The sequence below is a fragment of the Apodemus sylvaticus genome, chromosome 3, assembly GCF_947179515.1.
Source record: "Apodemus sylvaticus chromosome 3, mApoSyl1.1, whole genome shotgun sequence".
Taxonomy (NCBI): Eukaryota; Metazoa; Chordata; class Mammalia; order Rodentia; family Muridae; genus Apodemus; species Apodemus sylvaticus.
In genome coordinates this window covers 89,285,824-89,312,461 of record NC_067474.1, presented here as the reverse complement: position 1 = coordinate 89,312,461, position 26,638 = coordinate 89,285,824, and the positions used below count along the sequence as shown (strand labels likewise).

The 26,638-nt window shown below is 37.3% G+C and overlaps 1 pseudogene; it reads right to left on the bottom strand.

Annotated features, from left to right (window-relative positions):
* Positions 1 to 3,841: 3,841 nt before the first annotated feature.
* Positions 3,842 to 26,638, bottom strand: part of LOC127680272 (developmentally-regulated GTP-binding protein 1-like) — a 35,707-nt pseudogene continuing 12,910 nt past the window's right edge.

Below are 26,638 nucleotides of genomic sequence, written 5' to 3'. Positions count from 1 at the left end.
CAAGAATTTCTTCACTAAAATATGTTTATTTCTAAAAGTAATATCAAATATAATTCATCAGCATCCCATATATTTAATTAATGTCAGTGATTTTCTATAAAAATTTAAAAGATGTAAAAAGCATACAGATTGACTATACATAAAATGAAGTACTTATGGAATTCTTAAGAATGGTATAAATGCTGGTAGAATTGTGACTCCTCTCAAAGACAACCTCATCTTCAGCCCTGAAGTCTACAAATGTCAGCTACTTTGGAAAGGGGAATAAAACACAGATACAGATAAACTTAGTTTGAAGACCATGTAATAAGAAATGTATCCTACTTTTCCAAGTGGATCCTGGCCCAATGTCAGAGACCCACTAAAGCCCCAGAAATGTAAAGAGACAAGAATATGTTGAGAAGACAGAGGGGAGATTTAAGAGATGTGGCCACAGGTTGGAAAAACTAGCACCTCTCACAGCAGGAAGAACAGGGAGTCCTTTTTTCTTCAAGTCACTGTTGGAGGTTTGCTGACATCCTTACTTTGAACTTTTGGCCTCTAGAACTGTGAAAGGACAAATTTTTTCATTTTAAGCCATCAGAATGTGTCAAATTTTGCCATCAGTCCTAAGAAATAAAAACAGTATGATTTTGGCAAAATAAATTAAACAAAAATAAAAAATATTTTCCAGTAGAAATAATGCTATATTAGTATATTCACTCATTCAAAGTCTTTGTACCTTTATGCCTGAATGTGTTGATAATTTAAGAATCTTAAAGTGAAAAACAATTCAAAATTATTCAAATTAAAGCATATTGAAGTGTGTAGGCAAAATAATACACATAATTAAGGTTTTTAAAATTTAATAACAGTAACTATGATACCTTTTAAAAATCACTTTTAAAAAGAGTACTATATGTTAATACATATACTATAAACAGATAGATAGATAGATAGATAGATAGATAGATAGATAGATAGATAATTTCTTCAGTACTTTCAAGATTCAATGCTACTAAGGTGGAACTTACTAGCATGTGGTCAATTAATAAAGACTTTAGTAACTGACCAAGCAGAATTACTGAGTGGTCATAGATTTCTAATATACTTAAGGTGATTTGTCAGACATGATAATCATTGATTTCCTTTTAAAATGCAACTTATTACCATATTTTATGCATGGTAATGAGTTTTAAATAAGTTGCAATTCTTGTTTCTGTTAAAAAAAGAACATGTGACAAAAGCAATTTAAGGTTTTATCTGGTTCATGCTTAGAAGGCTCAGTCAACTGTGGCAGGGAAAAGTAGGTAGCAAAAGCATCTTTCCTTACCAAATCTGTTCACTTTCCATTACCATAGATCTGAGACAAAGCACAGAGCAGTTGTTGCAGCCTTGAGGAATTGCTTTCTTGAAATTTTCTTTGCCAAATAGTATATCACCTTTTATTTCATCTTCTTGCAAGTTCTTGGGAAATGGCAAATATGCCACATATTCTATGCGAAAATCAAGTAAGAAAAAGATTCTAAACAAATGTCTGAGAGAGTCCTTATTCCCATTTCAAATGTTGTAAGCCTGCCTCCATTGTGTGCTCTGCTCTTAGTATCCTTGTCCTGCAAGTTCACGTACAAATAACACTATTTTTAAACAGAACTCTGGGACCTGTCTAGTCTGGAGTTCTAAACCATTTTATATTCTGTCCATGAACCAAAAAAATCTAAACACCATATGCTCAGGTTTATTTCTTTACATCAGTATCCCAATTCTGGTACCAACTTTATTAGTAACTTTTTTCATTGCTATGATAAAATACCTGATAATTGAAACTTAAGAGAAATGATTTATTATGTCTCATATTCTGAAGATATAGTTTGTCACATCAAGGAATACATGACGACAGGTAGGAACCTGCTTGCGATATTACATCTTTAGAGAGAAAGTAGAAAGAGATGAATGCTGGTGTTCAGCTCTGTTTTGCCTTGTATGTAGTCTGGGAGCCCATCTTATGGGATGGCTCTACCCTCATTTAGGGAGGGACTTCCTGCTTTTACTAGATGATTTCTGTGCATGTTTTTTTGCTATATTTATTCCCATTATCCTTTTCTGTCCTTTTCCCACTCTGACTAATCCCTTTTCTCTTCAGAACTAGTTCACCCTCTAGTTTTGGGTCTGTTGTTTATTTAGTCATCCAATATTTAATTAAGATTATGTACCAGAGCATGAGTGAGTGGTTCTTTGTAGGAGCATGGCTTCTTGCTTATAGGTATACCACTGAGGAAAGTGAATCTTCCTTCTTTACCAACCTGTTAATTACCCACAGATTCTGAAGAGCAGATAAGATCTCACGACTCCTCTCTTCCTCCATGCTGATGTTGGTGGGACAGATCTTGTACAGGTAGTATGCAGATAACCACAGCCGCCACAACATCAAGAAAACATAAGGCATGTCACACCCAGTTGTAATGGTCATGGTGCTCTGCTCCAGCCTCTGCTCACATTCTTCCTGCCCCCTTTCCTTCATGAACTTTTTCTTAATGCATAGATGCCTCATTTTTAGTTGACTGGTCACAAGCTACTTATGTTCAATATTTTACCTTGTCACTTTTTTGTTTAGCACCGTTCACTGTTTAAAAAAAAATCAAACAAACAAAAACCAGCTTCTTTAACCAAAGCCAGCAAGAGCAAAAAACAAAGAATAGGCAAACATATTTGGAATGCTACATAATGAATACATCATAGTCATTAAACACCAAACAATAGCCCATTTACCATTTGTACCTATGATCACTCTCAACAATAGGCTTTTAACCAGGATTAGGAAAATGCACACTTGGCTTTATGAATCAATATTTACATCAATGTTTAGTAACGAAATATGAACTCTGAAACATAAATACTATAACATTTTCAATCTCTGACTGTAAACTATGTTCCTTCTTTTCTGGGTGGTTCTAGGAACTTTATCTCTAGCCAAACCACAGAAGAGTACAAAAACATATTCATTTGTGTCCCATACATGTAACATAAATAAGCCTAGGGTGAATCTTCAGGGAATTTTATATGTGGTAAGAGTATTTTTTCTTGTCCTCTGGCAAGGATGTCAGAAGTTCTTTTACATTCTGTTGGTTCAGGGAGTTAAACTTTTCATAGCAATACTCAGAACAACAGATTCTAGAAAGAACCTACAATCCTATTATTCACAGTGGATGATTATTCTGAAAGTTCCGAACCTCAGATCTAGCCCTGACCTTCCAGTTTGGAATTCCTATTTCCTCAAGTGTATTAGGACATATGTCTCTAGGTCTATATGTGTTGCTTATAATTTTTCTTTAACACTCTTTCTCCTGTTTGTTTTGTCCTATTCCAACTTAAAAAGAGTATCATATTTTATTTTATCATTTTTCTTCTGATGTCTTTTTGGAAAGAGAAATGAAAATGGTATGGCTCCAGATGGGAGGGAAGGAGAGTAGGAATTGGGAAGATTTGGGGTAGAGAAAAGCATAATCATAATATATTGTATGGAAAATACATATTGTTTCTTTTTTCCCGATGTGCCAACCCACTGTTTTGTTTTGTTTTTTAAATACGGTTTAATAGAAATTACAGCAAGGTAAGAAAGGTGATATTCCTGAGGTGTTACAGGCATATACTGCTAAGATCAGGCCTTGGGAGATGGAGGACAATCAATAAGGAATTTTAGGTAAGCCTCAGCTACAAAGAGATGTTCCAGTTTGGAAGTCTCTGTATCCATTCTTATACCCCAGTTCAGTGTTTGCCAAGGACAGAAGGAGATGAAGAGGGTACTTGACCATAAGGAAAACTGCTGTGACTAACCATCAGATGCAAAACAGGATTTCACTTTTCACAATCTGAGGACATCTTCTTCTTCCAATGTATGCTCTTTCCCACAGTCTGAGAATTATGTTTCACAGTGAGACCATAGACCAAAACATATTTAAATTTTTGATAAGATTTTTGGTGAATCTTCATGCAGAAATATTTATGGTTTAAGAGTAAGGTAGCACCACTATTGATGTACTCTCTCTAACTGACCATAAAGTTTAGTATAATTTTTTACTAGTTTGAAATAATTCCTGAACTTCTCCAAAAGGTCATCAAAGCTCTAGTTGTGATAGCAATGTGTTTGCAGTGAGACACCTTATAGATAATATTCAATTCCTCAGTGGAGATCTGAACAATCTTATTTAGTACATAGACACAAGAAATATAAACTTTGTTTCCTTCTACCACATCAACGAGGTCATTTTGCAATGGGATCATTATAAAAACTCATGTCAACATTATGAATATTGTATTCAGCCAAAATGTTCTTTGCTATTTCAAGCATCTAGTTCACTCTGAGGGCAAGTGTCTGTGTGACTAATGCCTCCATTGTCTTTCTTCTTAAAGCCAATGTTGGGATATTTACTCTTCAAGGGAATCCCAAAGTCTTCCAACTCATCTTCAGTTATATTATGTGTCAAGTGTTTTAGGACAGCCAGAATAATCAAGATGGAATTCCATGTTCAACCCACTACAATGGCTTGGTGACCTCTGCCCTTTCCATTTTTGACATCTTCAATAATACCTGACCAAACTAGATATTATTGACCAATCTTGGCACCTTTATAGCTGATGACATCAGACACAGTGGTCAAAGCCGTGAATTCACAGGCTACCACTTGAGACTTCACTCCTGCTAGTTTATTTAGCAGAGTTGACTACCCAACAGATGGAAACCCACAAATCCAATTTGAGCAATGCCTATCATGACTCTCTCAAAGCCTTCTCCTGGCCTACCACTATGGCCACCTTTTGGAGTTCTCTTCATCCTCTGCAAGGCGAACCTTAAACAGCCCAAGATAATGTTTTGTAGCCTTGTTCTTCTGAGTCTGCACCACTTCAGCTTCATTGTCAGGTTCTTCACTGAGGTCCCACTAACGGTGTAGAGGCCTTGTGACCTAGCTGACCTTCGCACTGGCTAGACACCCCCTCACGTGCTGACCTTGCCACAGGCCTTTGCTGCACTGTCAAATATTTATCAATAAAAGCCAAAAGATATGATAGAGCAGTCGTTCTTACCCTGTGGGTTACAACTCTTTCGGAGACGGAAAACCCTTTGACAGAGGTCATATTTAAGATGATGATGACAACAGGTGGAAACATGGAAGATATATAATCACTAAATGATATTAAAACAGGATAGTGTCATAGAAATATAAAAGGAAATAAAACATATTAGGTTCTAGTTTTGTTGTTTTGTTTTGCTTCTTCAGCCAGTAATATGCATGTTTCTATTTTTATTTTTATTTCTGATTTGGTGATTTGCTTATTCCTTTAATTTTGCTGTTTTTAAAATTCCCTTTCCCACAAGGCAAAGTCCTTTAAAGCTTCCTAGTTAATCCATGAGGTAGGCATAATTTTCTAATATTGAAATGCAAATCATGTTTCGGGTTTAGCATAAATTAGAAAGTCTTTAAATAAACGAAAGAAAAATGAAAATCAGCTCCACCTGCTGTGGAGTGGACAACATGTCATGTCAGAAATGTTAACCTTTGGTCAGTTGGGGGTATGTGTTCAAATCAGAGGCTTTGAGAAGCATGGCTAGTGGCAGAATGTTTGTGTCCCCCCTCTGACCCAATTATAACAGTGTGAGGTCCAACTGACTGACTTACACCCTCCAGAGCTTTGCTCCCATGCCAGTGAAGTAGGACATGCATTAGTATTTACATGCACAGCATTCAAGCAGCACCTGTACTCCTTCACAGATGGGCTGCCCCAGCTCTGGGGTCAGCGAGCTCTATTAGGACGAGAACAGAATGGGTCAAGACAACAATGCAGTAAAGAGGAAAAGATGGGCTTCCCCTCTTTGTATTTTGGCCAGTGCATTTGATCTTATAGCATACTGTTGTTTTACATGTTGTCTTCCTTCATTTTCTAATCCGGTAAAAGCATACTACAAACTGGACTAATCATAAGCAATATACTACAATTTGGTCTATACTGATGGAGGCTGGGAAGTTCTCTAGCGTTTCAGCTTGTGAATCTTTTTGCTGCATCATATCATAAAGAAAGAGAGCGGAGAGGGGAGTAGAGAGGAGAAAAAAATCCCCGTATTAATTTATTCATTCCTGGCTTAACATAAATTAACTTGTGAGGGAAACATCTTCATTTCTTAATCACTTCTTAAAGGCTTGCACTCCAACACTGCTACAGTGGCAATTACATTTCAGGGTGAATTTTAGAATGTTAATTCAAAGCAGAGTAAATGTCAGTTCAGCATCGTTGTCAACTGTTATGATTTGAATAGGAAATGTCCTTCAAGACACAAGTGCGATTCGCCTGGTCTCCAGAAGTGGGCACTGTTTTGGGAGATGGCAGAAAGTTCAGAAGCTCTGACATAGCTTTAAAACGGTCTAATAGCTAAAAGAAGTGGTTATGAAGGTGCTGAGTGCACCTAGTGTGTGGTTTCTTCTGGTCTCTGCATACTGTCTTCCATGAGGTAAGCAGATTTCTCCACACTATGATGATATACTACCTCAGCCTGGACCCACATTCGAGAGACTCCAGGAATGTGGACTGAAGGATTTGCAACAATGAATCAAAGCAAATCTGTCCTTTGACCTTCTGATCCTCGCAATGATGCTCTAGCATACCATGCCTAAATGCCTTCTCTGTGGTGAAGAGAAGTTACAAAGCAAAACAGTTACACTAAAAATAATTTATCTTGTATGGTTTTTAGTCTTCATTCAACTAATAGCTCAAACTAAATATTTAGAGGGATTTTTTTTTAAAAAGTGTGCTTTTAATTCTAATTTCTCCTAATTCATAAAAAAAATTCAAAAAGTTAAAAGTACAGTTATTTCATGTCTATGAAGGCTGACATTTAAAAGAATATTCAATTCCTTCCTTTTAAGGCCAGATCACCTTTTCACAGAGATGAGGTCTGTGTAAGACAGCGCCTTCATGCAAAGCCTCTGGTAAAGGACTGACTGAGGCTGCTCATTTGTGACAGAAACAAGAATGAGAGTGAAATGGAGGTCTACTCATATACACAAAAATGCAGAATTTAAAAACTAGAAACTGATTCTAAACAATCAGATCAATCTACACAATTCTAGAAAGAGGGATAGGGTAAGGGTAAGGGGGAGATGGGTAGAGACATTGAAGCATGCTAGAAGAAAACAAGAAAAACAGAGGATGGTTAAAATAATATTATAAGCTATAATGAATAGACTTTTAAGATTTTGCCATGACAGTATATTTTTAAAATTGACTCAGCCATCAGCATTTAGGCCAATATGCCAATAAAATGTATGCTAATCATTCATTCTCAACTTTCAATGTGTACAAAATTGCCATGAGGGTTGGCAAGAATTGAAATGCTCTCCTTGACTATAATTCCACAGGTCCAGAATATGTCTCTGTCACCAAAGATGGATTACATACCACAGGAAGATGAGTAGTGGTGACTTCTTAGAAGAGCTAGAATGGTTCCAAGAAGAGATAGTATTTGTGTCAGGCCTTGATTTGGAAAGGACCTGGTCTTGTACATCATGGTGAGGGCCATTTGAGAGAAAATGGAAGTAATACCAGGTGTTTAAAACTACATAAATGGAATTGTGAAGACGAAGTGACATACAAAAAGCACTTCACATCATGTGTTCAGTTAAAACTGTGCTTTAGTACAATAACCTCATAATATGGTGTGAAGTCTGTATTTTACCACATAATAACCTTGACACAGTGGATAAGAAACTCTAATTATGAGCTTCACTGGAATGAAGTTGTTGTATTTAGCAACCCTGTATTAAATTTACATATGAGGTAGGTGGGTTTCACAAGCTCTAAAGAAAGGGTTCAAATACTATAATCCTTTGATACTGGTACAACGCTTGTTAATTCTTATAGCATGGAATAGAGAGACACTTGTTGATTTTTCACAAGCTTATTTATTTGATTATTTCAGGACTTGGCTAGGTAGATGATGGCTTGAATGTGAGACACTACCATCAGTTTGAGTGCTAGAATGCCTGGAAGGTCCCACAATTCCTAAGTTAATTTTTAATGTTTTCTGTTGGCCACCATCTCAACTCTCCTTTCCATGGTATAAATCCAAAGAGGAGCATAATGCACTTTATGTGCTGAGGAATTTAGTTTTTCAGCTTAGCAGACAAAAGGCTCTCCTGGTATTTTTTCTACAGAAAAATGCTTTTATACTGTACAATAGCTTACAGATAAAAAGCTTTATTGCAGGAACAATATGTTTGTTTTAAATGTGAAGTAGAAACGTAAAGAGAATGACATTATGAAAAGTGGAGCTAGACCTTTGACAAGCACACATTACACTGTGCCACCAGTTTCACAGACAAAGACGGGTAAAATGAGGGCGAACAAGAAGAATGATGAGGAAGGATTCAGGCTAGAGCAGCACAAAATGAAGTATTCTGTAGCCTTTCACAGAAATAACAAGTAGAACCGTTACCTAGAAAAAACAGAAAACCAAGCATATATGCCTCAGTAGACCCATTACATGGAGGATTACTGCTCATCAAAGTCAATTATTTAAATGTATTAAGCAATATTTACAAAGTTTTTGTGGTTTAATAACAGTTATATAATTTCTTTTTACAAATATGTAAAGTACAATTTATGGTTTGTCTATATAAATACATACACACTCACATACATACACACACACATACACACACACACACACAGAACATAAGTCATTTCTCTCTTATTAATGACCCCATTGCCTGAGGCTCTGCCGGTACAATCCTCACTGTGTCTGAGATCTCCTTCTAGAAGAAGGTAGTAATTTATGAGAGTGTATGTTTCTACTTTCTCATCCAAGTAAGTTGAGCAGGTAAAGCTAGAATGATTCTATTCTCACTTGAACAGGTGTTTGGCCAGTGTTAAGGTGATAGAATTGTGTGTGTGTGTGTGTGTGTGTGTGTGTGTGTGTGTGTGTGTTTGTGTGTGTGTGTGTGCACTTGCATGAGTACGCATGGGCATGCACTCAAGTACAACTAATTAACACAGGGAATAAAAGATTTTTTCCTTCAAATCATTTCCTCTGAACTATTGATAGAGATCACATATAAGCCACACTTTATTTACATATTTCACATGTAGAATCATGTGTTCTCTGCTGTACTGAAAGGGCTGTACCTAGGAACAAATATGGGAGAGGTGCTTAGCATGAGGTTGGGGCCAAGAATCACTTCCATCTTGTTCCTGTTTGTGTCAATCCCCAGTGCTTCACATGTGCACTAACCAGATAGCTTATAGAATCTGGTTTAATAATTTCTGAAATTAATCTTTATTATTCTACCTTCTTTCTCCTGTATCAATTCTCTAATCTCTGGCTTTCTGAAAAAGAGCCTCATTTTGAAGCAATCCTGCCTTAACCTTTCCCTCAGTAGTATAAACTCAGTTTGCAATGGGTGATTTTATTCCTCAGCCTAATGAGATCTAGAGTTACTTGGAAGATAGACATGAGCATGCCTATTAGGAATTATCATAGTGGGTTAACTGAGGTGGGAAAACAATACTTCTGTGGATTACACTATGACCTGTGCTGAGATTGTGAACTGTACAAAAATGAGAAGCTTAGTTCAGCACAAGGATTCACTATTCTCATTCTATCCAAATGTGAATGCAATGTGGCCAGCTGCTTTAGGCTCTTGCTCCCCTAATTGTACCATAATGGAGTAGACCTTTCTGTGAGCTAAAATAAACACTTTGTCCTTAAGATGCTTTGAAATGGCATTTTATCACAACACCAGAGAAAGTAACTAAGATAAGTTTACTTCAAAGTATCTCCATGAAATCCAAGAATTTTAAAAAGCTTGTGTCAGGAATTTAGGGCAAATGCCAATAATATATTTACTGTCTTAGTTGGGTTTTCTATTGTTGTGTCGAAGCACCAATATCAAAAGCAACAGGGGGAGGGAAACATTTATTATGCTTACACTTCCACATCACTGTTCATTATAGGAAGTCAAGACCAGAACTCAAACGGAGCAGAAACCTGGAGATAGTATCTGATGTAGAGGTCATCAGGTGCTGGAGTGGTGCTGATTACTAGCTCGATCCTTGTAGCTTTCCCACTCTACTTTCTAATAGAAGCTACGACTACCAGCCCAAGAATAGTATCAACTACAATAAACTGGGCCCTCCTCCATCAATAACTGATTTATAAAATTCTCTACAGGCTGACTGAAGCCCTATCTTATGGAAGCATTTTCTCAATTAATGTTCCATTCTCTCAGATGATTCTTGCCTGTTTTAAGTTGATATAAAATTGGTCAGCACAAATCCATAATAAATTATGGTTAAAATACAAAGTTTTATTTGCAAATAATAAACTGTTTGGATTTCTTGTAATGGGTTTTATGTCCTTGGATTCAACCAACCACAGATGAAAAATATCCAAAAAGTTTTTTCACATGTATTAAGCATGTATAGCATTTGAGTGAGTGAGTGTGTGTGTGTGTGTGTGTGTGTGTGTGTGTGTGTGTAAAGCAGCAAAGCAGAACAGTGCATCACAGTCAGGAAGAATGAGAGCAGTAGTTTATTGTGATATATATATATCACAATAAAGAATGTTGACTCCTCTTTTCCTATGCCTTCTATCAACTCTTGTCTGTAATTTGTCTGTTATATGTGTCTGAATATTGCCAATCTGAATATTACCTGGTGAATATGTCTGTACTTGTGTCTCTGTATATGAATATCTCTAAGAAAAAGCTTATAAAAATATAGAGCAAATATAGAGCTTTGTTCTGTATTTGGAGAACAAATGTAAAAGCACCATACAGGAAAGAGTGGGGGGACATTTTACAGGAGAATTTAACAGAATTTTAAAAGGGATTAAGTCACTGACTTCAACTAACCCCAAGGGATACAGATAACAAAGAAGCAATATCAAAAAGTTAAATGCTGCTTCCAGCATTTATGGTGGATATTTGCTTTATTGGTTTCTTTTCAATCCATTTCTTGATTTCAAAATAAAATAGAACACATAAAAATATACACACACATTGGTCTCTGGGACAGAATCATGGAAGTGGACATAAGTTAAGATTGCAGCTTCATATTAGCTTGGAATTCAAAAGTTGACATGGGAGATCCATGGTAAGCAAAATTGATTGTTACATTGTTCTGTTAAAGGCAATTTAAACAAATAGGCTGATTACATAGTAGGTTAAACCTTAGGTGACTTCATGGTATATTATTAACTCTGCTGTGTTAACTAGAGGTTTGTTAGGATATAGGAGATATTTTTATAATCTATTGACACTGATTTGCACTATCTTAGGTACAATAATAAGCTGGAGATGATATAAAGTATTGAAGAGAATATCAATTACTTGCATGAGAGTTTACTTATTAGAGTTTATAATAGTTCAAAAGTTTGGTTATACAGATGTCCTGCAGAAAGTTCCCTATGGATACCAACAGATTAGTGTATTGCTATTATTTAAATATTATTTGATTTTTAATATACAAGGATTATTTTTATGGGTTATTTTATTTATTTACATTTCAAATCTTATCCCCCTTCCCAGTTTCCTCTCCAAAAACACCCATTCCCCTTTGCTTCCCCTTCTCCCTTCCTCTATGAGAGTGCTCAGGATGATTTTCCATAAGCTGAAAGAAATTTGAAAAATTTATAGTTTATAAAGACTAGCATTTCAAGTATTTATAAATTCTATTTAGTAATAAATAAATAAACTAGTACCTTTGACCCTAGTGTTGTTGATCAAATATGTTGTATCAGTGTTCAAATAATATGAGTTTTCTTCTCGAGTCTCATTACATTTCCTATTTCTTAGCATAGTTAAGATACCTACTTTGCCTTCCTCTCTCTTCATTCAACAAGTACAAGTCAAATATGTATCATTCTCTTCAGCCCATTGACAATTGTCTTGCTAACTTAGCATCATTTGCTTGGGAAAATTGTTTCTGTGATGTCCAATTTTTTTTCTTTTTTTTTATTCGATATAATTTATTTACATTTCAAATGATTTCCCCTTTTCTAGCCCCCCCACTCCCCGAAAGTCCCTTAGGTCCCCTTCTCTTTCCCTGTCCTCCCACCCACCCCTTCCCACTTCCCTGTTCTGGTTTTGCCGAATACTGTTTCACTGAGTCTCTCCATAACCAGGGGCCAGTCCTCCTTTCTCCTTGTACCTCATTTGATGTGTGGATTATGTTTTGGGAATTCCAGTTTTCTAGGTTAATATCCACTTATTAGTGAGTGCATACCATGATTCACCTTTTGAGTCTGGGTTACCTCACTTAGTATGATGTTCTCTAGCTCCATCCATTTGCCTAAGAATTTCATGAATTCATTGTTTCTAATGGCTGAATAGTACTCCATTGTGTAGATATACCACATTTTTTGTATCCACTCTTCTGTTGAGGGATACCTGGGTTCTTTCCAGCATCTGGCAATTATAAATAGGGCTGCTATGAACATAGTAGAGCATGTATCCTTATTACATGGTGGGGAATCCTCTGGGTATATGCCCAGGAGTGGTATAGCAGGATCTTCTGGAAGTGAGGTGCCCAGTTTTCGGAGGAACCGCCAGACTGATTTCCAGAGTGGTTGTACCAATTTGCAGCCCCACCAGCAGTGGAGGAGTGTTCCTCTTTCTCCACACCCTCTCCAACACCTGCTGTCTCCTGAATTTTTAATCTTAGCCATTCTGACTGGTGTAAGATGAAATCTCAGGGTTGTTTTGATTTGCATTTCCCTAATGACTAATGAAGTTGAGCATTTTTTAAGATGCTTCTCCGCCATCCGAGTTCTTCAGGTGTGAATTCTTTGTTTAACTCTGTACCCCATTTTTTAATAGGGTTGTTCGGTTTTCTGGAGTCTAACTTTTTGAGTTCTTTATATATATTGGATATTAGCCCTCTATCTGATGTAGGATTGGTGAAGATCTTTTCCCAATTTGTTGGTTGCCGATTTGTCCTCTTGATGGTGTCCTTTGCCTTACAGAAACTTTGTAATTTTATATGGTCCCATTTGTCAATTCTTGCTCTTAGAGCATACGCTATTGGTGTTCTGTTCAGAAACGTTCTCCCTGTACCAATGTACTCAAGGGTCTTCCCCAGTTTCTTTTCTATTAGCTTCAGAGTGTCTGGCTTTATGTGGAGGTCCTTGATCCATTTGGATTTGAGCTTAGTACAAGGAGACAAGGATGGATCAATTCGCATTCTTCTGCATGCTGCCCTCCAGTTGAACCAGCACCATTTGTTGAAAAGGCTATCTTTTTTCCATTGGATGTTTTCAGCCTCTTTGTTGAGGATCAAGTGGCCATAGGTGTGTGGGTTCATTCCTGGATCTTCAATCCTGTTCCATTGATCCTCCTGCCTGTCACTGTACCAATACCATGCAGTTTTTAACACTATTGCTCTGTAGTATTGCCTGAGGTCAGGGATACTGATTCCCCCAGATTTTCTTTTGTTGCTGAGAATAGTTTTAGCTATCCTGGGTTTTTTGTTGTTCCAGATGAATTTGATAATTGCTATTTCTAACTCTGTGAAGAATTGAGTTGGGATTTTGATGGGTATTGCATTGAATCTGTATATTGCTTTTGGCAAAATGGCCATTTTAACTATATTGATTCTACCGATCCATGAGCATGGGAGGTTTTCCCATTTTTTGAGGTCTTCTTCCATTTCCTTCTTCAGAGTCTTGAAGTTCTTGTCATACAGTTCTTTCACATGTTTGGTAAGAGTCACCCCAAGATACTTTATATTGTTTGTGGCTATTGTGAAGGGGGTCATTTCCCTAATTTCTTTCTCAGCCTGCTTATCCTTTGAGTATAGGAAGGCCACTGATTTGCTTGTGTTGATTTTATAACCTGCCACTTTGCTGAAGTTGTTTATCAGCTGTAGGAGCTCTCTAGTGGAGTTTTTTGGGTCACTTAGGTAGACTATCATGTCGTCTGCAAATAATGAAAGTTTGACTTCTTCCTTTCCAATTTGTATCCCTTTGACCTCCTTATGTTGTCGAATTGCCCGAGCTAGTACCTCAAGTACAATATTGAAAAGATAAGGAGAAAGGGGGCAGCCTTGTCTGGTCCCTGATTTCAGTGGGATTGCTTCAAGTTTCTCTCCATTTAGTTTGATGCTGGCTACCGGTTTGCTGTATATTGCTTTTACTATGTTTAGGTATGGGCCTTGAATTCCTGTTCTCTCCAAGACTTTAAGCATGAAAGGATGCTGAATTTTGTCAAATGCTTTTTCAGCATCCAATGAAATGACCATGTGGTTTTGTTCTTTGAGTTTGTTTATGTAGTGGATTGCATTGATGGATTTCCGTATATTGAACCAACCCTGCATTCCCGGGATAAAGCCTACTTGATCATGGTGGATGATCGTTTTGATGTGTTCTTGGATTCGGTTGGCCAGAATATTATTGAGTATTTTTGCATCGATGTTCATAAGGGAAATTGGTCTGAAGTTCTCTTTCTTTGTTGGATCTTTGTGTGGCTTTGGTATCAGCGTAATTGTGGCTTCGTAGAAGGAATTGGGTAGTGTTCCTTCTGTTTCTATTTTGTGGAACAGTTTGAAGAGTATTGGTGTTAACTCTTCTTTGAAGGTCTGATAGAATTCTGCACTGAAACCATCTGGTCCTGTGCTTTTTTTGGTTGGAAGACTTTCTTTGACTCCTATTTCTTTAGACATTATGGGACTGTTTAGATGGTCTAGTTGGTCCTGATTTAATTTTGGTATTTGGTATCTGTCAAGGAAATTGTCCATTTCCTCCAGATTCTCCAGTTGTGTTGAGTACAGGCTCTTGTAGTAAGATCTGATGATTTTTTGGATTTCCTCAGTTTCTGTTGTTATATCTCCCTTTTCATTTCTAAGTTTGTTAATTTGGATACTTTCTCTGTGCCCTTTGGTCAGTCTGGCTAAGGGTTTATTTATCTTGTTGATTTTCTCAAAGTACCAGCTCCTGGTTTTGTTGATTTTTTGTATGGTTCTCTTTGTTTCTACTTGGTTGATTTCAGCCCTGAGTTTGATGATTTCCTGCCTTCTACTCCTCCTGGGTGAAATAGCTTCTTTTTGTTCCTGGGCTTTCAGGTGTGTCATTAAGCTGGTAATGTGTGCCCTCTCCATTTTCTTTTTGGAGGCACTCAGGGCTATGAGTTTTCCTCTTAGCACTGCTTTCATTGTGTCCCATAGATTTGGGTATGTTGTGTTTTCATTTTCATTGTGTTCTAAAAAGTCTTTAATTTCTTTCTTTATTTCTTCCTTGACCAAGGTATCATTGAGTAGAATATTGTTCAGTTTCCACGTGTATGTGGGTTTTCTGTTGTTTTTGTTGCTATTGAAGATCACTTTTACTCCATAGTGATCTGATAGGAGGCATGGGATTAGTTCGATCTTCTTATATTTGTTGAGGTCTGCCTTGTGTCCAATTATATGGTCGATTTTGGGGAAGGTACCATGAGGTGCTGAGAAAAAGGTATATTCTTTTGCTTTAGGGTGAAATGTTCTATAAATATCAGTCAAATCCAATTGATCCAAAGCTTCAATTAGTTTTACTGTGTCCCTGTTTAGTTTCTGTTTTCCCGATCGGTCCATTGAGGAAAGTGGAGTGTTGAAGTCCCCCACAATTATTGTGTTAGGTGCAATGTGTGCTTTGAGCTTTAGTAAGGTTTCTTTTACGAATGAGGGTGCCCTTGCATTTGGCGCATAGATGTTCAGAATTTGAACTTCTTCTTGGTGGATTTTTCCTTTGACCAGCAAGAAATGTCCTTCTGTGTCTCTTTTGATGACTTTAGGTTGAAAGTCAATTTTATCTGATATTAGAATGGCTACTCCTGCTCGTTTCCTGTGACCATTGGCTTCTAAGATTGTGTTCCAGCCTTTTACTCTGAGGTAGTTTTTATCTTTGACACTGAGGTGTGTCTCCTGTATACAGCAAATTGTAGGGTCCTGTTGCCTTATCCAGTCTGTTAGTCTATGCCTTTTTATTGGGGAATTGAGACCATTGATGTTAAGAGATATTAGGGAATATTGATTATTACTTCCTGTCATTTTTGATGTTCTTTTTATATTTGAGTGGTTATCTTCTTTTGGGTTTGATGAAGGAAGGTAACTATCTTGCTTTTTCCAGTGTGTAGTTTCACTCCTTGTATTGGAGTTTTCCTCCTATTATTCTTTGCAGAGCTGGGTTTGTGGAAAGATATTGTGTGAATTTGGTTTTGTCATGGAATATCTTGGTTTCTCCATCTATGGTGAATGAGAGTTTTGCTGGGTATAGTAGTCTTGGCTGACATTTGTGTTCTCTTAGAGTCTGCATGAGATCTGCCCAGGATCTTCTAGCTTTCATGGTCTCTGGTGAGAAGTCTGGTGTGATTCTGATAGGTCTTCCTTTATATGTTACTTGGCCTTTCTCTCTTACTGCCTTTAATATTCTTTCTTTGTTTAGAGCATTTGGGGTTTTGATTATTATGTGACAGGAGGTATTTCTGCTCAGGTCCAGTCTGTTTGGAGTTCTGTAGGCTTCTTGTATATTCTTAGGCATCTCTCTCTTTAAGTTAGGAGTTTTCTTCCATAATTTTGTTAAAGATATTTGCTGGCCCTTTCTGTTGTAAATCTTCACTCTCATCTATACCTATAATCCTTAGGTTTGGTCTTCTCATTGTATCCTGGATTTCCTGGATGTTCTGGGATACAAGCTTTTTGCATTTTGCATTTTCTTTGCCAGTTGAGTCAATGGTTTCTATAGTATCTTCGGCATCTGAGATTCTTTCTTCCATCTCTTGTATTCTGTTGTTTATATTTGCATCTATGGCCCCTGATTTTTTCTCAAGGTTTTCTATCTCCAAAGTTGTCTCCCTTTGTGATTTCTTAGTTGTTTCTACTTCTGTTTTTAGGTCCAGGATGGTTTTGCTCATTTCCATCATTTGTTTGTCTGTGTTTTCCTATAATTCTTTAAGAGATTTTTGTGTTTCCTCTTTCATGACTTCTGCCTGTTGACTCAAGTTCTCCTGCATTTCTTTAAGGTTTTTTTTGCCTTTCTTCTTTATTGGCTTCTATCTCTTGGGCCTTATTCTCCTGCATTTCTTTAAGTGTTTTTTGTGTTTCCATTAAACGGGTTTCTAGCTTATTCATGTTCCCCTGTATTGCTTTAAGGGATTCATTCATGTCCTTTTTGTGTTCTTCTAGCAGCATCATGAACAGTGATTTTAAATCCAAATCTTGTTTCTCTGGTGTGTTGGCATAACCAGGACTTGCTGATGTTGGAGAGTTTGGTTCAGATGCTGCCATATTGCCTAGATTTCTGTTAGTAGCGTTCCTGCGTTTGCCCTTTGCCATCTTGTTCTCTGGAGCTAATTGATCTTGTCTCCGGCTGGTGTTACAGCCTCCTGAGAGGCTCTAGGGCTATTTCTGCAACACTGGAGGGCAGGGTTTTCCCTTTTGCAGATTGCTGATGTACTTTCCTCCTCTTGGGTGCCCTTGCAACCCTAGTGTTCTTTGCCCCAGATTGTGTCTGTGAGCCAGAAGGTGCCCATTTGCTCCTTCAGGGAGCGCTGAGGCTGTATGCTGCAGGGACCTTTTCTGTGTGCTGATCTCTCTGCTGGGCAGCAGGACTCCCAACCAGGTTGGTGCACACAAGGCTAGCCTAGCTGCTCAGGCCCTGAGTCTAGGCAAAAGCCTGGCAGGCCAATGTCGGAGCAAAGTTCCCCTCAGCTGTGAGTGTTAATTGGGTCTGTCAGGTGGCTAGGATGGTGGCGTGGGCGCGCTCCCTGAGAGTGCTGGGAGAGTCTGCTGGGCTAACGACCTCCTGGCCGGGTCAGCACACAGATGGCCCACCGAGCAGCCCAGGGCCTGGGGGCAGTCCAGGGCCTGACCGTTTGAGACCCCTGCTATGTCCGCCTCGGGCTATGCCTGTTAGCTGGTTTGGTTTTGCCTGCTAGGTCTCTCTGGCTTCCCGTAGGCAAAATGGCGGTGGTGCGCAAACCGGCCCAGATAAACAACCTCCTGGCCGGGTCAGCACACAGATGGCCCACCGAGTAGCCCAGGGCCTGGGGGCAGTCCAGGGCCTGACCGTCTGAGACCCCTGCTATGTCCGCCTCAGGCTATGCCTGTTAGCTGGTTTGGTTTTGTCTGCTAGTCTCTCTGGCTTCCCGTAGGCAAAATGGCGGTGGAGTGCGCCGGCCCGGGGCAAACAAGCTCCTGGCTGGGTTGGCACACAGATGGCCCACCGAGCAGCCCAGGACCTGGGGGCAGTCCAGGGCCTGACCGTCTGAGACCCCTGCTATGTCCGCCTCGGGCTATGCCTGTTAGATGGTTTGGTTTTGCCTGCTAGGTCTCTCTGGCTTCCCTTAGGCAAAATGGCGGTGGTGCGCGTGCCGGCCCGGGGGAAGAAAACCTCCTGGCAGGCTTTGCACCCCGGTGGCCCCCTGATCAGCCCAGGGCCTCGGTGCAGGCCAACGCCCGTCGGGCTTAGACCCCTGCGATGTTGGTCTCGGTTTATATTTGCGTACCTTAGTCTGATTTCTCTGGCGACCGAGAACCAATATGGAGGCCTTGTAACTGACTGGCGGGAGGCAGAGTTCTGATGTGGCTTCTGTGTGGTGAAAGGCGCCTTAAATCCTCCGCTGCTCGCAGCCTGGCTGGCCAGCGATGGCCAGTAGTCGTGGGTGCAGGGTCTGCCTGGACCCTGTCCACTTGGTTCTACTACTGATGGCCCTTCCTCTGGACCAGCCGCTGCTGCTGCTGCTGCTGCTGCTGCCACCCGGTCCAATTTTTATATAACAATAAACTTGAGATTTTGCCAATCATTACAGTAACAAACAGACATGCATTTCCCTCCTCATTCTGGCAAACACAGAAATATTATTACATGACCTAAGTTTGGCCACACAGATACCATACGATGGGCTTTGAGCCTGTGGTGAAAGATGTATTGAAAGAAGGTATGTTTACAGGCTTTTATCACATCACAGCATAGTAACCAGACCATCTATAATGAGACACTGAATACCTCCTTGTCTCACGTGCTCTTTAGATCCCCATGGATTCTCTAAGTTCCTACTGATATTCTAATAATTCATTTTACTTATAGATGCAAGATTAAAGTTTGAACATATTTTCTTTAAGACAATTAGAGATAGCTGTAAATGGTGACCCACAAGTACAGTCCTTGTGTTAGAGAGTCTCAGTGTGAAGGACTACTATAACTTTGAGGTCCCCTTTACTCAGCATAATTCAAGAGGACCCTAGAACACAGAGTTAGAACCATTCGCAAAAGAAAACAAACAAAACAAACTTGAGACCATGTTTACAACCAGAATCTTAGGAGATAGAAGACTTTTTATTTGATTGAATAACTTGCAAGTAAAATTATAGTACTCTCAACTTGAATAGAATTATTTAAAATGTCTATATTTAGAGTGCAGCAGCAAAATGTGCACCATTGTGCTGGAAGAATTGTGTGGGGTAGAAGTGTTACAGGGAATCGAAAGGTCAAACATGCTTGCATTTCATTTCTAACCTTGAAAAACTTATTATAAAGATATCTCCATCGAGAAAACTATGATCAAATATCAATCTTTCATCTATAAATAAAAGCCATCTATGTTTCAAAAACTTTCAACTATTAGTAGAGCATATCTACTACAAAGTCTTGTATTGTGAATCTGAGAAACTATGAATAATATATCTTTTAGGAAAGTAGGAGATGGGGAAATAAAAGGAAGCCAAAACCTATGAGTGCTTCCTGTGAGTCAGACATTTGTCTATATATTTCTCTATCTTCATTTGTAATTCAACAAAATGCCTAAAGCAAGATAACATCATTAAGAAAATGGGTTTATTTTGTTTAAAATAATAGATATTGAAAGTCTAATATCAGGCACTACTGTAGAACTGGTTTCTAATTAGAGTCTTCTCAGATGGGCCATTTTGCCAATGAAACACATGACTAAAGCTCAAGAGACTGCAGGGAAATCTCATAAGAATTGTATTAATTCCTTCTGAAGCTTGCTACCTCTGAAAACTGTAGACACTAATTCTACATCACTAAGCTGTAGCCCAACCTTCCAGTTCTCAATCCCTTTAGAAAAAAAAATGTTAAGGCCCTAGTAGTATTTACTGTGGATTTTACATTTAATGTTTGTAATAATTCTATAATGTAGTTGTTCATTCACTTACATAACCATGATCAATAAATGTTTTTCAATATTATGTGGCAAGATCATGTTAGAAAAGGTGTAAATCTGTTTAAATTACTATACTATAAAATGCATTTTTATTATATTTATTATATAGTTTATACATATTAGTAGTAACCTACATATATATATGTATGTGTACTTAAGATACCCTTATATATAGATACATAAATCCATAATATATATAAACATACATATAATTCAAGTTTACATATACATACATATGTATTTGGATATATATGCATAGAAACTACAGAGAAATGTACATCAATACATTTAACATTATATTAATACATGCAATATATTTAAGCATGTACATGTATTTGCATTTCAGTATTACACTAAGAGTTAGTTATAAAGAATCTTAGTTTAAATCTTTTTCTCAAGCTAGAAAGGTACAGCATTTAAGAGCACTTGCTACTTTTGCAGAAGACCCAGTTGTGTTCCCCAGACACATGTGGTGGTACACACCTCTAGATCCAGTGCATCCAATGCTCTCTTCTGGCCTCTGTGAGCACTAGTCATACACATAATAAGCACACATATATACACAGACTCATACATCAAAAATAACTAAATCTTAGATTTTTGTGTTTATATTTTCTAACTTACAGTTACTTTTTTATGTAGAAAATTGGTCATAATTTCATTAATTTGACTAAATAGTTAAGTGTTCCTGCTGTATGTCTTTGTTTTTCTTGCTTACAGGATTATAGATAGAAACTACTTTGTATGAGTTAATAATGCATTATGAATATAGACATTATATATGTCTCTGCAGAAAAACAATTTCAAATATACATTTATGGATAAAGCACTTTATTGTATAGACTATAATATCAAACATTTTCAACTAAGACAACAAATTGACTTAATATAAACAGCCTGAATTTGGAGCCTGAATCTCACAACCAGAAATGTTATTTAAAAAATGGTATATTGGTGATTAGACTTTGTTAAATTATAATTATGGCCAAAGTATTATCTTATCATTTCACTGCACTGGAAATTTAAAGACAACTAACTTGGTTGATCCTAACTCTAGAGCCCATATCATGCTGAAATTAGATGTCTGCTTGGGCTGCAGCCATGTAAAGGTTTGAGAAGAGCAGAAAGAACATCTTCTGAGACCCTTTGCACGCTGGTAGAGAGAAGATGTTATTTCTTTACTGGCTATTGATTTGAGGCTTTACTTTTGTACCATGTGTGCCTTTGCATTAGTGACTGAGCTTTCCCCTTAGCAAGTAATTTGACAGAGAAAGAGTGATCAGAAGAGAAGCTGTAGTATATTTTGATGGTCTAGTCAACTGTATACCTCCTGCTTGTAATCTATTCATTAGAAGCCCAAACTTTTGTTTAGCTTCTGCACTCTCCATTTATTTGAAAGAAGGAATGCCACAGGGATTATGTACATAATGTGTATTAAAATACATTTGTCACAAACAGCAAAGTGCCAAAGTGGAATATATGTGTGTGCTAAGGATCCAGATAGGGGCTGTGCTCATAATTTTCATCTCAGAGAGATAAAAACTAAACAAAATTCTAGACATGATGCAGTAATAGTGTTCCCCAAGAGAATAGGAGCCAGGACCTTTGAAAGCTGTGACACACATGAAAATAGTAACAGAAAAGCACATTTCCGGAACCTAATAAGTATGTAAGGAAGATTGACACATGATCACAATTGATCTGAAATGGTGGCAGAAAAGGCAATATCTTTGGTCAAGCTACTTCACCAAATTTAGAAGCTTCATTTCCTTTCAAAGGTGGATAATAGCAGCTTCCACTTCTATTTCAGAGAAGTAGGAGGAAAAAGATATTATGATGATACTACTTTAGAAACAAAGTTCTATGGCAATGTGAATTATAGTAAATATTTAGGAGGTCATCATTTTGTCGGTTGTGAAATGAAGTCTTCCTCTCATATCTTTAAAACAATATTTAGATATATGTATTTGCTATACAGAGTTCTTATATTTTATTTTCAGTGCAAAATATGTCTTTTGCTCACTAACCACGTACTAATTGTCTAAAACATGATATAAATATTAAAAAGCAAGACATAGTGGCAATATGGACAAATAAAGGTTCTTCTAGAAGAACCGCCATCCTATAGCTGCTATGTGATCTCATTGCCATGGACTCATCTAATACCTGAGATCTCATCCCATTGGTGAGGGGAAAAAAGCTGTCTGACAGTATAATAATCTCCTTTGCATTCTGAGACCATTTTTATTCAACCTGCACTATGAATTCTATTCTTGGCCCCTTTTCCAGTTGTCATCTTTCTATTTATATATATAAGAGAAAAGTATTTATGAGCGAAACAATACTAGAATTAAGGTAAATGTGAGTCTTCTAAAATAGCTAGGGATACCAAAAAACATCTTATTAAATATTTTTTTAAGTCATGCCTTTTCATTTTTTATCTGATTATGATTTTTTTTAATTTTACATACATTGGTGTTTTGCCTGCGTGTGTGAGGATGTCAGATTCCATGGACCAGAAGTTACACTTGTAAGCTAACATGTAGGTGCTGGGAACTGAACCCAGCTTCTCTGGAAGAACAGCCAGTACTCTGAACCAGAGAGACATACATCTTTCCAGCCCTGTCTTTATTTTTTTTTATCTAAGCCATAGCTTTAATCTCAGGCCAAACAGGAATCTTTTCAAATGTGATTTTTGCACAGATGATGACTGTTGCCTACTAGATTTCTCTCAAAATGCTTTAATCTCATAACAGAACTCCCAAGGCACATAACCTGACCAGCCTTTCTCTTTTATGGTAATTATCTTGATAAGGCAGTCATTGAAATTCAAGTACTTTATTGAAGTAGTAAGGTCAACTCACTTTAGATGTAGGCAAGTTTGATGTTCTAGGCCTATCACTTACTCAGCTAGGAGAAATTCCTGGAGTCTCACAACAGGGAACATATGTTTTCCTCAGAAACAAGCCTCCAACATAGAAGGAAATACAAGGCAGACTTGGACTGCCTGGACCTCTATGGATGGGATGTACAAATGCCAGCACAAGCCAGAGAGAAGCACTGCACTGTGACTACCTTCTTTAGCCACTCCTCTTTGCTTGTCATCTGCATTAAGTGTTTAAAGGGTAGTTGCTTTCCCATGAACCCTTTTATTTCTTATCATCTTTGTACCAAAAGTATTTGAAGTCCAGGATATTTAAAATTTCTCATCTAGCAACCACCAATATGGTTCTTCAGTGTACATTTCTGAAGCAGTAGTGCCTGGTGGAGATTTGATTTGTAGGAAACAGAACATTTGGTGCAGAACAGAGACAACACTGAGTGAAGTATGAGGAGGAGGAGGGTTGTGTGGAGAGGAGATTCAGGGAACCGAATTCTTAATATTGATGATATCCTTTAAAAGTGCTGGTCCGCACCAATATATGAGTGAATCATCACTCACTAAGAAACACTTATATTCTAATAGCAGATTGTGGAAGGAGATAAACTGTATGTAGTATATGTTTTATTAACTTGTTCAGGAGATTTTTTTCTTCTTTTCCTGCATGCCATGTTCACCAGACTCTAAAGCTGAGGTGTGATTGAGTCAGAGTAGACAACACTTAAAAACTGTTCTGCTAATCAGTTTTCCACACTGGACAGTTACTGGGTATATAAGCCACATTCCAGGCCAGACTGCATGCCTAGGAATAGTCAGCCAACAGATACACACAGACACACACACACACACACAGAGAGACACACACACACACACACACACACACACACTCAAACACACTTTCACACACACAAATAGACAAACACATACACATTCATGCATGGATACACGAATGCACAAACACAAGACTTGTAGGGGGACTTTTGTTGAGTACTGTTCTAGCATTTTTTCTCTTATTGTTTTCATTTGTTTTGATTTTACTTGTTTGCTTCATGAGTCAGGGATAGAAAACATAACGTGTGGGGGATAATTGAGGAAATTTGGGAGGAATTGGAGGAGGAAAAAACATCAAAAAGAATTGGATAAACAACTGGTGTGCTCTTCCCTAGGAAATGTTCTTTTTCTAACTTCTTAGATGTCTGTAGTTCTTTACATAGGGTTGAGTCCTTCTGGGCGTCCCCTCTTCATTTGAACATATGTACATTTGAACTAGTTGTTCGGCCCATGTTTAGGCAGTCATGTTTCTGAGACTTTGTATAAAGTGTAGCTTTTGCAAATTCCATGATCTTCCGACTCTTAGAATTTTTCTCCACCATCTTCCTAAATGTTCTCTGAGCCTTAGTTTTGATAATATTTTGTAGACATATCCAACAGTTAATCCTTAAAATACATATGAGTAAAGTTATAGAGATGGAACAGGTTACATTTTGGAACAGACATGTATATACATATATGTAAATGCATGAAGCAAAGTTAACAAGGAGTGGCTACAGATTTGGAAGAGATCAAGAGGGTATATGGGAAAATTTGGAAGGTGGAACTAAAAGGGTGAATAATTAAATATACTGTGTGAAACGTTCATAAACAAGTAAAAGGATGTTCTTGCAAAAAACACTTGAGAGGATTCTGGAAGGCTTAAACTCATATCTACTGTCCCCTTTATTAGCTGCCCAATAATAATTTGCTCATACTTTTATATCAATAAGTTTTATTATATTTGTTATCAAAATCCCTAGAATAAAAGCTGAAATATGAGCAATTATACTCTACAGAATGAATTTCCATAAATGACACTATATACATGTACAAATAGATTTAAATGGAGTTATAATTATGAAATCAATATTAAATAAATTAACAAACTGCCAATCAAATTTGTCAAACTTATTTGGGAAGGAAGAAAAATCTTTGAATAATTTCAGTTTACAGGCAATGGAGAGACATCACCATTTAGCAAATATATCTTTGAATCCCATGTGTCTTTTATTATATGAGACTGGCTTTTAACTTAAGAGAGAACTTGTGTTTTCCAGAGAATTGATGGTGCTATAAAACAATAAAATTTACTTAAATAACAAAAGCCTATGAAAATCAGCTAGTATGTGGTTATAAAAGCGTCATATCTACTAAAATAGCTATAATATAATATAGTCATTATGAATGCATTTATATTAATTGTTAGTAATGAATTAAATTCCCTCATTTAAATTGAAAGTAGACTATCTCAATATCTGAGCCAGAGCAGAGATACTTTAAATGACCCCATTTCTAACCAACCTTTCACAGTTAAGAATATAAACTATAATTAAATTTTAATAATTAAGGGAAATCAGAGGTAATCCTGGAATAAAAAGGTGTCAAGTAAGAAAAATGTAGTAGAAATATCATCTTCCAAATTAAAAGAAATTTTTTAAGGTGGAATATACCACTTTTTTCTCACTTCTTTCCCAAGTATATATACTGGCAGTCCAGCTACCACAAAGACACTGTGTCTGAAACTTGATCTAAAATAAGAATCTTACTCTGACTGTGGATAAGCAGTAGAATATGGGATCTGGGGTTTTCTGATGCCTGGCCCTTTTCCCCATTTCATATTTATTAAGAGTGAGTCTGTAGGATCTTTTTGATACTCTCTTGATGTTATCTTTGTACAAATTTTACAGAACTTTCTTGCCTTTCACAAATATAATGCAACCTTGCTAATCAGATGAAACCAAGCAGATTAGTGGCAACATTTGTCATATTTATAGTCAGTTTTGTTAATTTTTATGTACAAACATTTTCTTCTAAACTCAGAATATTCATTTCAGGCATGGAGTAATAATGCCTCTTGTGTAGGAGGGAGAACTGGACATTTAGTGAATAAAAATGAAAATCCAATGAATATGTAATGTACTCAGGCAAACTCTTCACCAGAGACACACCATTTATAATCTCCAGTTCTTCGGCTAATACACAATTATAATTATACTGTGTGCATTTGATTTGCATTGTCAATGCACTTTGCCTGATAATGTTTTAGTTTTATCCTGTTTTTTTTCTAGTACAGTGTTTTTTTTTTTCAATAATAGCAATTTTGCTTTAGAGGAATGGTGTCTGCTTTCACAGAGCGATGTTCTTTGATAGTAACAGAATCCATAAACTACTTTTAAAAAAAATTAATGAAGGCATTTGCTCAGCATGGTCTGTTTCATCAAAACGTACCTAGTTTATTTTACAATGGAAAAATTACGGAGACTTAGAAAGCATTCTGATTGGATCATGAATATTCTAATGGGGTAATCTGTGAGAAGCATAGCACTCCACTGAAGCTGCTGTTCAACATTCTAAAGTGTGGAATTCATTTTCCTACAGCACAAAAGAATTCCCTGCAATGAAGTTTTTTTATAACAGCAATAAGACAGCTCAGTGGGGTGTGCTTTTTATGAAATAATCACACTTTTAAGAAGCTGGTATTTCCTCTTTGTATAAGATACATCACATGATGACATGCTGACGTCATGTGCTCTTCCTCAGCTATTCA